This window comes from Xenopus laevis, chromosome 3L (genome assembly GCF_017654675.1).
Source record: "Xenopus laevis strain J_2021 chromosome 3L, Xenopus_laevis_v10.1, whole genome shotgun sequence".
Lineage (NCBI taxonomy): Eukaryota > Metazoa > Chordata > Amphibia > Anura > Pipidae > Xenopus > Xenopus laevis.
In genome coordinates this window covers 25,781,668-25,795,430 of record NC_054375.1, presented here as the reverse complement: position 1 = coordinate 25,795,430, position 13,763 = coordinate 25,781,668, and positions in this window count along the sequence as shown.

The window sequence follows — 13,763 nt, the reverse complement described above, 5'->3', positions numbered from 1 at the left end:
TATCCTTCGAGACCAAAACTGTACAGCATTTTCTAGATGGGGCCTTACCAGTGCTCTATAAAGTGGAAGAATGACCCCCTTCCTGCCTTGAATCAATGCCCCTTTTAATACAGCTCAAGACCTTATTTGCCCTTGATGCTGCTGAGTGGCATTATTTTCTATAGCCAAGTTTATTATCTACAAGGACTCCAAAGTCCTTTTTCATAATGGATTTGCCTAGTGCAGTCCCTTTAAGGGTATAAGTGGCTTGGATATTTTTACATCCCAGGTGCATGACTTTACATTTATCAATATTGAATCTCATTTGCCACTTAGCTGCCCAGATTGCCAGTTTGTCAAGATCATGTTGCAAGGATGCCACATCCTGGATGGAATTAATTGGGCTGGATAGTTTTGTGTCATCTGCAAACACTGATACATTACATACAATACCCTCCCCATAGTCATTATTAAACAAGTTAAATAAAAGTGGAGTGGACCCAATACTGAGCCCTGAGGGACCCCTCTAAGAACCTTACGCCAAGCAGAGAATGTACTAGTAACAACCACCCTCTGTACCCTATCTTGTAGCCAGTTTCCTATCCATGTGCAAACAATTTCATTAAGCCCATCAGACCCTTAGTTTAGAAAGCAGTCGTTTGAGGGGCACGGTATCAAACGCTTTGGCAAAATCCAAATAGATCACATCTACTGCCCCCCACTGTCCAGTATCTTACCTCATCATAAAAAGCAATCAAACTTTTCTGACATGATCTATCATAAGGCAAGCTGATTGCTGCTCATAATGCCATTCACCAAGGCAAAATTTTGAATGTGATTCCTTAACAAGCCTTCAAATAATTTGCCCATCACAGATGTCAAACTTACTGACCTATAATTGCCAGGCTGAGATCGTAATCCCTTTTTAAATATTGGAATGCCATCAGCTTTTCTCCAATCCATAGGTACAGGGTCGGACTGGGGGGTCCGGGGCCCACCGGGACTGGTGTCCAGGGCCCCCCTCTGGCCCCCGCTACCTACTTGTTAGGCGAATCCTTGCTTGGCGCCCAGGCGGCGCATCGCTCATGCGCAAACGGCGCGCATGCGCAAACGGAAACGGCGCGCATGCGCAAACGGCGCTGCTATGCGCCGAAATTTTTTTAATTATTTTTTTAAAAACTGTTTGGGAGAGGGGGACTGGCCCCGCGGGGCCGGGCCAGTCCGACACTGCATAGGTAACATACCAGATGAAAGTGAGAATCGCAGAAAATCAGAAATAGGGGCTGGTCTAAAACTGAACTAAGCTCTTTTAAAACCCGGGGGTGTATGCCATCAGGCCCTGGCGCCTTGTTTACATACATTTTTATTAAAGGAAAACTATACCCCCAAAATGAATACTTAAGCAACAGATAGTTTATATCAAATTGAATGACATATTAAAGAATCTTACCAAACTGGAATATATATTTACATAAATATTGCCCTTTTACATCTCTTGCCTTGAACCACCATTTCGTGACTCTATCTGTGCTGCCTCAGAGATCACCTGACCAGAAATACTACAACACTAACTGTAACGGGAAGAAGTGTGGAAGCAAAAGGCAGAACTCTGTCTGTTAATTGGCTCATGTGACCTTACATGTGGTTTGTATGTGTGCACAGTGAATCTTACGATCTCAGGGGGCGGCCCTTATTTTTTAAAATGGCAATTTTCTATTTATGATTACCCAATGGCACATACTACTAAAAAAGTATATTATTATGATAATGGTTCATTTACATGATCCAGGGTTTTACACATGAGCTGTTTTACTCAGTATATTTTAATAGAGACCTACATTGTTTGGGGGGTATAGTTTTCCTTTAAAGCTTTATGAACCATATCCGGAATCAGCCAGGGACTAGATTGAGCTGAGCCATCAGTGCAGCTATAAAGTGAGCCTGGTAACTCAGACTCCTCTATTGTATACACTGAAGAAAAGAACTGATTTAGCACGTTTGCCTTTTCTGTATCTGTTACAACCATACTGGTACCATTATTTAAAGGAGCGACACTCTCAACCCGCATCTTTTTACTATTAATATACTTAAAAAAGTTTTTTGGGTTAGTCTTAGCCTCCGCTAGTATGCACTCTTCATTTCCTTTCTTTGCCTTCCGGATTGCTGTTTTACAACATTTATTATAGTGTTTATATTCATTAAATGCAGCTTCTGTTCCAACAGAGCCTGTTCAAACAGAGACCTGTTTGGTTACAGCCACATTGGCGGCCCTCACCCAAGACCAGGAGTGCTCCTGCTATCAGGAAAGGTCAGAACCTTGTCTTAGGAGGCAGATTAAACTGAAAATAGTCTCTAATTGAAGAGATATCGGTCAGGCATTTATATCCATAACAGTAGACTCCTGATCACTTGGTTTCTGTCCAGTGATGTATGAAGAACCTGTGGACACATTCTGCCAGCCAGGGAGGGGGCTAGATTGTAAGATCCTTTCTTCCCATTAATAAGCCAGCTGCACCTCCCAGATGCTATAGACTTTGGAGAAGGGATGTTGTTTCTTTCTTGTTTTCCGATGTTACTGGGCTGGCACTTTTGTTGCTTTTATCTCCTTGATCTACACCATGTTACTGAGGGAGAGAGGAAGTTCTGCAGACAGGAGGCTCTGAGAAAACACAGAAAATCAACAACACTATAAAGGAAGATTATTTCATACTTACCGAGATCTTCCTTTCCTAGACGTACTCCATGTCATTACGTTACGGGATAGCCCCTCCTCCCTGCTCCAATTAGAAGGAACCTCCCCAAGCCTTTAAAAGGCCAACCACACCCACCTACCGGCGTCTTTGTAACAAGCTCTTAAATTACCGGAAAAGAAAGGGCGGGTGTAATGACATGGAGTACGTCTAGGAAAGGAAGATCTCGGTAAGTATGAAATAATCTTCCTTTTTCCCTAGACGTACTCCATGTCATTACGTTACGGGACATAGCAAGTTAACGTTATCCCATGGGAGGGAATATGCTTTAAGAAGAAACTGTAATAAGGAAAGGAGTATCTCTGACTAGATAGTCCACCATCATGCAAACTCCTTACTTTAACATAGAGAGTCTAGGTGAAAACCCCAGAATAAGTTCACCAGGCTAAGAATAGAGCTATAGTATAGCCTAAACTATAGAGAAAGAGAGAGAGCGCGAGAGAGAGAAGTTAGCCCACTGAGAGTGAGGAACAAGTTAGCTCACTAACCACCACTTCACCCTCCAGAAGAGAGAGAGAGAGGAAGACAGTCCTGTAAAAGGCGAATTCAGCAAGCTGAAATACTTACTCTCCTACTCACCAAAAAGCATTCATCACATGTATGCCTAATTTCAGTGCAAATTGCAAGGTACCTGTAAGAAACACTTGGTAGGAGTAAGAACCCAAAACAGACACAATATAGGAATGATCTGCTTAGGATATATCCATAAATGTATGATATCCAATGTACTCTGAGGTACCCAAGGCCAGTACCATAAATATCTTCATATCAGAATGCATGTTAGTCAGGACTGTTCTAACAGAAAACAGATCCTAAAGATCGTAGACAAGGGCACCTGAGAAAATAATTGGGATTAGAATTCCTTACCCTGTGTAAGGTCCTGTGATGAGGCAGACTCAATTAACTGTAAAGAGTTGAGCAACTACAGTACCTAAGAAAGAGCCCCTGTTGGTTGACCCAACCTAGTACTCTGAGAGGTATAACTGAATACCCCTAAGGTTACAGATCCCAATAACCACCGTGCAACTAAAGGACTAATTCCAAGATTTATGGAGGCAGATTATATGCCCTGGATAAATGTTTATAGTCACCCACAAACCTGTGTTCTCTACCCATAAGGGACCCATTTATATGTGGAATCAACTATACTACATATTTAATCGTTGAGGCTGACCCTGGAACTGGAGGGACCCTATGGATGTTCCAGTAAGTGTCAGAAGGGCCTCTGATCTACTAGAGTCATGCTGGGTAATATGTATCAGGAGTGGCACAGGAATGTGAATCCGAGAACAAACCAGTATAATAGGAGTGTTGTATCTGGAAGTTACCTGGACATTGAGCTCTGTGCGAATGTTTCAGACACAATTTTCAGCAGGTGTAAATGTAATACCCCTAGTATAGGGAACAATGTGACAGACATGGTCAAAACAGACAAAAAAATACTTCCAAACCTCCCCTTTGAAGCTAGACAAACCTGTAGGACAGATACATAAAATATCCTTAATTCATTCTCAATGAAATTAATGACTGGAAGTGGTAAGAGATTACACTCTACTGTAATGACTGCAACCGTCCCACTTAAGGGAAGACTCTGATCCTGCTCAGAAGAGCCAAGTACATTCTCGGCCGAAGCAATAGGAGAGGTAGCAACTATAGTATGTAACTGTGAGGAGGAAAGATCCAAAACTGCTGGTGTTCCAAGAGGGCACAGACATAGAGACGAAAAATAAATGAACGCTCCTAGGATGCCTCCATCTGCTGTCCAATCAGATACCTATCTGGTGTGGAAGAACAGCTGGCCCTGTATTCTAAAAAAAAAACACTAACTAGGGGATTGAGAAATTGAAGAAAAAATAAATAAATAAATAAATAAATAAATAAAATAAATGGGCCCAAAATAAGTGCCTTCTAGACACAGAGCCTTAAGTCACAAAGCCGTTTTGTTTTGTTGATAGTATAAGGTAGTATAAGCAGAATATCCCTATCCTGGGCCAGACTTGAACAGAGGTCATCCCTAAGGACTAACAAGACACTTTGAGGACTCCTATAGCCTGAAAACCCTTGGTTTGAAATATATACCTTATGCAAATTCCCAGTGGCCTGATATGTATGTGTACCCTGTCTCTATAGACACCCTGTAATGGCAGATAAAATGTCCCATCTATCCTGACATTAAGAATATCAGTAGAAATAGTATAGGAATAACACTGGGTAGTGGCTCCCCTCTCTAATTTGTAGGAGGCACCAAGGAGTCACCCTAGAAAACGGTAGAGATACATCTGGGGATCCTTCAGCCAAGCACTGTATACCTTGTTCTTCCTTAAACCTATGAATATGGAATTTCCACAGGTTGCACCCCTAGAAACTAGCCAGATGTCCTGGCTGCTATAGAGAAATTTATGGATGAAGAGTTCAAGTACTGATTGTTCCAGGAATCTGTTGCATAAAAATATAGGTTTATTGAGCCAACGTTTCTGGTTCCAAAAACCCATCCCAAGGACACAAATCATATATAGATATCTGTGCAAACATATATACACACTCATATACATGCCTTTGTATTAAAATATATGCACCTGCCTATGGCCCTCTTATAGATGCAAACATATATGTTGCTTGGTAGACCAGTTGTATTATGGAGCTTATCCATTAATTGAGCATTTGTTCTGAAGGCAGTAGAATCCCCCTGCCGGATGTGGGCCATGGTGCAAGCATATATTAAAATATGTGATAATAATATGTACCTCGGTCAGTGTCCTAAGCTCCTGGTAGAGCACCGTACCGACCCCAGAACTCGAGCTGCGTGGGTAGTAATAAACCGCACAATTGACTGGGCAAAACAATTATCTGGTCCTCCATTCGTTCAGGCAGTGATCAGTGATACAAGGCTGCTGAATCTGGAAAAATTTACATTAAATGGTCCCCAAAGGTAGTACATACCTGTGGTTATTGTTAACCCAGCAATCCTTATGACAGACAGGCTTCAGAACTCCTGTAGTGTTTATCAAGACAAAGTTAAGCTTACCTGCCATCAGAAAAAAATATTGCCTAGTGCTTAATTTATTAAGCCCTATCTTATCCCAGGAGCAATGCCCTGGAATGAAAAGACCTTCATATGTAGGTATTCCTATCGGTACTCATCTGGATTAAACCGGAATGTACCCCAGAAACAATTACAACCCCATGTAATGCATAGTTTAGGTTAGCTGCAGTCAGAGCAAACCTATATCAGACCCTCATAGCTACCCAGTCCAGTGATCTACATCTATTAGAGCTACTGGTTCAAGGTGAGCAATAATTAGAGCATATCATACTGCAGAGAATAGGAGCATACAGATATGATCACAGCAACATGTAATACATAAAATATTAGCTACTGCTTAGGGCAAGCGTAAATCTGGTCCTAGCCGTTCCCAGGCCTGTGCTTTACATACCTTAGGGCTACCTATTCCAGGTGAGCCATAGCCAGGGTATATACTGCGGAAGAAAATATAAGCACAGATTCAATCACAGTAACATGAATACATAGTTTATATTAGCTGCTGCTTAGGGCAAGCATATGTCAGGGCCTAGGAACTCAAAAGGCCTGTGCTCTACATCCATTAGGGCTACTTGTTCCATGAGAGAAATAGCCAAATCGTAAACTGCAGAAAACATGTAATACATAGTTAGGTTAGCTGCTGCTTATAGCAAGCATGTATCAGGGCCTAGCAGCAAGACAGATCTGTGCTCTACATCTCGCAGGGCTACGTGTTCTTTGTGAGCAATAGCCAGAGCATAAGCTGTATAACAAAATAGTAGCACAGGTACAATCACAGCAACCTGAAATACATAGTTAGGTTAGCTGCTGCTTCAAGCAAGCATGTCTCAGGGCCTAGCAGCCAGACCTGTGCTCTACATCCTGTAGGGCCACATTTTACATGTGAGCAATAGCCAGAGCTTAAGCTGTAGAACAAATAGGAGCAAAGGCACAATCACAAAAACATGAGGTCCATAGTTTAGATTAGCTGCTGCATAGAGCAAGCTTATATCGGGCCCTAGCATTCAGCCAGACCTTTGCTCGACCTCCATTATGGCTACCTGTTCTATGTGAGTAATAGCCAAAACATAGAATGCCGAACAAAAATAGCGCAATACATATTATGGATTATCTGATGTTTATAGCAAGTATATATCAGAGCCTAGCAGCCCCCCCAGCCCATATTATATTCAATAGGGCTACTGGTGTCCTATTTGTAAATGGCCTGCAATTATCTGGTCCTCCATTCGAATTCAGCACCCAGCCTGACAGTATACAATACTTGTCAGCATAAGAGAATGTTAGCCCAATTATCTATTTGTATAAGGGCTACTGGTTTCAGGCGGGCTACTGCTTTCAGGCAGGAAACAATCATAACCAGGCACAGTGCAGATAAGCATATGAATATATAGCATGCAAGCAGTTAGTTAGACTTTAGTACACTGCAGAACAGCATATGGACACACTCCTTACCTGCTGCTCATTATGCAAGGCTGGAAGCAGACCCCTTAATGCCACAAATTCCAGGACACTATTGTTAACAGGAAAATAGGCCTCAAAAGTTTACTGACAACAGCAGGACTTACCTGAGGGCTGCAGCTTCCTCGCTTGCTGAGTTAGAGAGTGGGCGGGGCCATCTCCACTTGCTTTAGCTGGACCTGATTATACTCAGCTGGTGTCTGCACTCAGTGGGGGGTTGATTATACTCAGCTGGTGTCTGCATAGGCAGGGAACCCAAAGCAACTGCGTAGGTTATACTGAGGCAAATTGGATAATTAGTGTTGGTGCTTCCTGCACAGGCCCAAGTTTGCTATAATATGAAGCCTATAGCGAAACTTTTTTACATTTTTTATTTTTTATTATTATTATTTTAACTACCTCCACCTTAGGAAAGTCTGTTGAGGGAGGCAGTTGGCCATGACCTGCCCCCATTAAAACAAAAATAAAACAAAGGTAACAGGGGGCAGTAAGGTTCAGGCCCCTAACTAATTCGCCTAAACTAACTGCCACCTCCCTCGCCCATCCGTAAAAATGGGGTGTAGGGGCCACATACACCACTGCCGCCGGACGCCCTCTGGGCAGGTCGGGAGGGCACACGAATGGGGGGACAAGCACCTGCCACCCAATGCTCTTGATAGCAATACGGGAAGGCAACTGAAATACAGGAAGACAAGGAGTAGCAAACATTGCACCTCAGTGCCTTACCTGATTCAAGAGCTGAAGTTCAGAAGACTCCAGGTCTGAGGTAGTGTGCTGGGGGGAAAAAAGGTCCCATGGACCAAAACCCCTGTCCCTAGGACGCCCTTGGGGCAGGCCTAATGCTTTCCTAGGCATAAAAAGAGAAAAAACAAAAATTTGCTTCTAATGATTGAGGCATTTGTTCAGAGAACAAAGCCAAGAGCATAAGAGAAGGAAAAAAAAGACGCCGGTAGGTGGGTGTGGTTGGCCTTTTAAAGGCTTGGGGAGGTTCCTTCTAATTGGAGCAGGGAGGAGGGGCTATCCCGTAACGTAATGACATGGAGTACGTCTAGGGAAAAACAGTTTACAGGCTTTTTACTTGTTTAGTTACTTGTTATTGTATTCAAGCCTTTATTCTTGTTCTTGAAGAACGTATTCAAGAGAATCGGGGAATTGAGGGAATCCGGAAGATACTTTTAACCAGCCTTGGAGAAGGAAATTGTATAATGATTGGAGGAAGTTCTGTTTATTGAAGTGGCTGGCCAAGAGGCGCAGGAACATAAACACTTTATAAAAGGTTAATGATTAGAGAAAAAAAAGCCCTAGGGTAAAGTTTGTGTCTCAAGGTGTCAACAGAAGCAGAACAATTTGTGTGCAAACTACAATTGTATGGATTGGGTGGCAAACAAATGTCTTGTTTAATATGAATGCCCCCCAAAGTAATTAGATGCTCAAAGCAACTGGTTCAACTGTTGGTTCTCTGTTCAAAAATCATGTTAATTTTTACCATTGGTTTCTAAACTATAGGGTGACCCTTGAAGGGGTCCCACCCTGAAAGCCATTTAGCAGGTGAGTGCTTATTTACTGTCTTGCAATGCTGAATTATAGCAAAGCGTCTGTTATAGTCATGTATTCATAGGGTTGGCAACCATATTTTTAATCAGAAAGTGGGGCTATAGCCAAAATTTATGTTCTCAAATTTGTTCTCAAGCTGTGCAAACCGTCTCCCACTGAAAGTTAGACTGTTTTCACTGAACTTGCCCCACTTCCTTTATAAACAGGGTAATCTGCCCAGATCTACCTTTGAACAAACAAACTCCTCACTTCTCTAAGCAGCAGCCTAAGGGAAGGTCAATATCAGGGGCTTCTTAAGGGCCTGGTAATTATTTTTATCAGCCCCTTTCATGTTCTGCAGGTCATGCTCAAGTGAAACTGGCTTCATATTCTTGTTTAGCGCCACAAATAACAGAAACTATAAATATATCTTAAATAAACAATAGGGAAACAGTATATTCAGCACTAGGACTATTCATTCAGCTCATGTGAAAAAGAGGTAAATATTATCCCTTTAACTACAGTTGCACAAATCCAAACTCAAACTGAAATCGTAGTGAAAATGTTGTTTATTCGCCTACATTCATACATACAAAATAATGTAGTATTTCGGTCCTCTCTGGCCCTTTCTTAAGCCTAATGTGCACAATTAGGTGATCAATTATAAAGAGTAAGTGGCCCTTCTGTGCATATATCTTCTGTATATAATCTCTTCTTTTTTGTGTATTTGTGGTGGGGCTAATGTTTACTTTTAGTGTAATATAGAATGGCTTCATTTATTCTTTTTTATAGTTTTTGAATTATTTGCCTTCTTCTGACACTGACCCCATATAAAACAAAAATGTGTTGTTACTGCTACTTTATTACTACTTACTACTTTATTACTTGTACCTTTTTTTCAGACCCTCTCCTTTTCATATTCCAGTTTCTTCTTCAAATCAGTGAATGGTTGCTAGGGTAATTCGGACACTAGAAACCAGATTGCTGAAATTGCAAACTGGAAAACTGCTAATAAAAAGCTAAATATCTCAAATAAAAAAACACACATAATAAAAAAAAAATTAAAACCAATTAACTTAGAATATCATACTAAAGGGCACACGGAAGGCCTACTGTGTAACCATGCCTCCCAAATAAAGGGCTCAAGTAAGGTCTACTGTGCAATCAAGCCTCCCAAATAAAGGGCACATCAAAGGCCTACAGTGCATCCAAGCCTCCCAAATAAAGGGCTCAAGTGAGGCCTACTGTGAATCCATCATACTAAAAGTTAATTTAAAGGTGCAAATCTCCTTTAATATTCCTTCCTCTATTATTTCTTCCTCTTTTGGAAGCATCCAGCATATTTAATGCAAAAAGATACTGGCTCCTCCAGAAAAGACATGCAACGTTTTCTACACAACACTCAATTTGGGACATATGCTTGCCTACATTGTACCCAGTGTAACTCATACATAAAGGCCTCATATGTGATATATCTGTTAAAATGTCTATATGGTTTGTTATTTGTGGGCGAGACCACACAACAGCTGAGACATCTCTAAGCAAAAAATCTACAAAACACTACCGCACTACCAGGGCCGCCATCAGGGGGGGACAGGGGGGACAAGCGTACCGGGCCCGGGCATGAAGGGGGGCCCGGCAGCGCTGCATTTTTTGAAGATCCGGGCCCCCCTTACGAGCGCCCGAGCCGTACGTCTTGCGTCTTGCGTGCCGAATGCGGAAGTGCCGAAAAGCCGAAGCCGATGCGCCGAAAAGACCCGAAGTCACGGAAAAACCCGAAGTCACAAAGCGCCGAAAAGACCCGAAGTCACGAAAACAGCCGAAGCCGAAGTCCTGAAGCAGCGCAAAGACCCGAAGTCACGAAAACAGCCGAAATTGAAGTCCTGAAGCGGTGAAAAGACCCGAAGTCACGAAAGGAGGCGAAGTTGAAGTACTGAAGCCATGAGTTCAATCCTACTGAACACCAGTTTGTGTTTTTTTTTTAATCCCCTGGCCACCAATGTATTATTTTAATATTCTATAGGCCCCTGCCACCAATCTTTTTTTTAAAACTTTTTTTTTGGGGCCCCAATTTTTTTTTTAACTCGTAAGGGGCCCCTTGCCACCATTGTTTTTTTTTTTTTTTTTTTTTAAAAATTAATTTTCTTTTTGGTGGCCCCAAATTTTTTTAACTTGTAAGGGGGCCCCTGCCACCAGTTTTTTTTCAAAAAAAATTTTTTTTTTCAAATTTTTTTTTGGGGCCCCAATTTGTTTTTAACTTATAAGGGGGCCCCTGCCACCAATGTTTTAAAAAAACAAAACAAAAAAAAATTAATTTTTTTTTTTGGGGCCCCAATTTTTTATAAGGGGGCCCTGACCATCAATAGCTTTTTACAACTTGTGTGTGGGGGGGTTACTTTTTTAGCGCTGATGTCTGTGTGGTCTTTTAACTGCGATGTGGAGTGGGCGGGATATGGGGTGGAGCTTGGTCGTCAGTGTGGGCGGGGCCCAGGGGGCCCCAAAAATTTTGTTGTACGGGGCCCCGTGATTTCTAATGGCGGCCCTGCGCACTACCTATTCCAGCACATTTCTCTTGGCCAAACACTTGTTAGTCAGCTTAAATTCCAAGTAATGTATACATATAACAAACAAGGAAAATTTGTGCTCACCACTAATTTTTAAAACCATATTAACAGGGGTGCAATGAGGCTGTGACCACAAAATACATATAGACAAATACAAGAGTCCTCTGCACTTAACCCATTATCAATATATTTAAGACAGAGACATTTTGTGCATACTGCTACTGAAAAATGCCTTACCCTTTAAACAACACAGGGGTTGTTTGTCCATATATTGCAATATATTTAAGCTGGCCAACTACGTCAAAGTCATCCCATATCTGGCCAGTCCTACGCTCAATTTTCATCTGATTCTATTGCTTCATTATACATTTTACAAAGGGACTAAGTTTTACCTGCAACTTACTTCAAAGTTTGCTGCTTTCAAAGTAAAACTCCCAAACTTGGCTGCGCTTTTATTAGACACCAGTGGGATCACCTGACTATAGCTGGGAAGGGTGGGAGCTCTGGGATGACTTTGACGTAGTTGGCCATCTTAAAGGGATCCTGTCATCAGAAAACATGTTTTTTTCAAAACGCATCAGTCAATAGTGCTACTCCAGCAGAATTCTGCACTGAAATCCATTTCTCAAAAGAGCAAACAGATTTTTTTATATTCAATTTTAAAATCTGACATGGGGCTAGACATTTTGTCAATTTCCCAGCTGCCCCTGGTCATGTGACATGTCAGATTTCAAAATTGAATATAAAAAAATCTGTTTGCTCTTTTGAGAAATGGATTTCAGAAAGGGCAGCCAAGTTTGGGAGTTTTACTTTGAAAGCAGGTAGAAAGTTGCAGGTAAAACTTTGTAAAAGTCCCTTTGTAAAATGTATAACGAAGCAATAGAATTCTTAATGAATCAGATTAAAATTGAGCGTAGGATTGGCCAGATATGGGATTACTTTGACGTAGTTGGCCATCTTAAATATATTGCAATATATGGACAAACAATCCCTGTTTTGTTTAAACGGTAAGGCATTATTCAGTAGCAGTATGCACAAAATGTCTCTGTCATAAATATATTGATAATGGGTTGAGTGCAGAGGAATCTTGTATTTGTCTATAAGTAATGCATACAGTTGAGGTCCCTCCCTAGAGGCCTAGAACAATGATCTCCAACCAGTGACTTGCAAACAACATGTTGCTCACCAACCCCTTGGATGTTGACAGTGTTGGACTGGCCCACAAGGATACCAGGAAAACTCCCGGTGGGCCTAGGTGTCAGTGGGCCCTCATGCTGCTAAACATTTGGCTTATTTCATTGCCATTCCCTATTTCTATAGGAACAAAGGAATAATAGATTATAGTATTTAAAGAAAAGATACTAGGAGAATAGAGGTTGGGTAAGGAAAGGGAGAATAATAGTACTGATAGTGGGCCCCTGGTCTAAGGTCTTTGAGTGGGCCCCTGGTGTCCCAGTCCGACATTGTATGTTGCTCCCAGTGGCCTCAAAGCAGGTGCTTATTTTTTAAGTCCAGGCTTGAAGGCAAGCTTTTGTTGCATAAACACCATGTGTACTGCCAAACAGTGCCTCATTTAAGCTGTCAGTCCAAACAGAGGATATCAGTAGCCAATCACAACCCATATCTGGCACCCCAGGAACTTTTTGCATGCTTATGTTGCTCTCCTTCCTTTCTACATCTGAATGTGGCTCATGGGTGAAAACGGTTGAGGACTCCTGCCATAGAAGATGCCTTTAATTGAAACATAACTACTTAGAAATCATAATATTTTCTGGTTTTATCAAATGTTTAATTATTACAGTATTCGACTGCTTTGTTATATCTCTGAGCAGCATAATTTTATTATATACATGTTTGTTTTATGGTGTCAAAGGAGGACAAGGTTGTCTGTGCTGGCTTACGTTCAACATAACTATACATTTTCCTTTGAGAAGGTCTCCAGAGTTTTATCATTTATTGTTTTGTACTTATTGTTTCCCGTATTGTGTTCAGGCTCGTAAAGCGAACTACTGAAAAACAATTCTGGATTCTTTAACATTAAACATGTAATCCTAAGAATATTCGGAAATGTCTTGTTATGCTTAAAGGCAGGCCAGCATTTATGGTCAGGCTACAAAACCCTGGACTTAGGGTCTGTGGGTTATGTCGATAGCATTCAATATCTATCTATACTATATATATATATATATAGTATATTGCTATCAATTCTCCTGATTGACCTGTCCCCAGTGAGGCTTCTTTTGGTACTAGAGTTGTGAGCAGGAACAGATGTGAGAAGACAGTGTAGGGGTAAAGAAAGATGCGGTCCTGGATTGTACAAAAAATCTAACTTGACAGATCGATATCTGGCCTGATATCGATCGGGAGGACCCGTCGGGAACCCCCACACATGGGCAGATAAGATGCCGAATCGGTCTAAAGGACCGATATCGGCAGCTT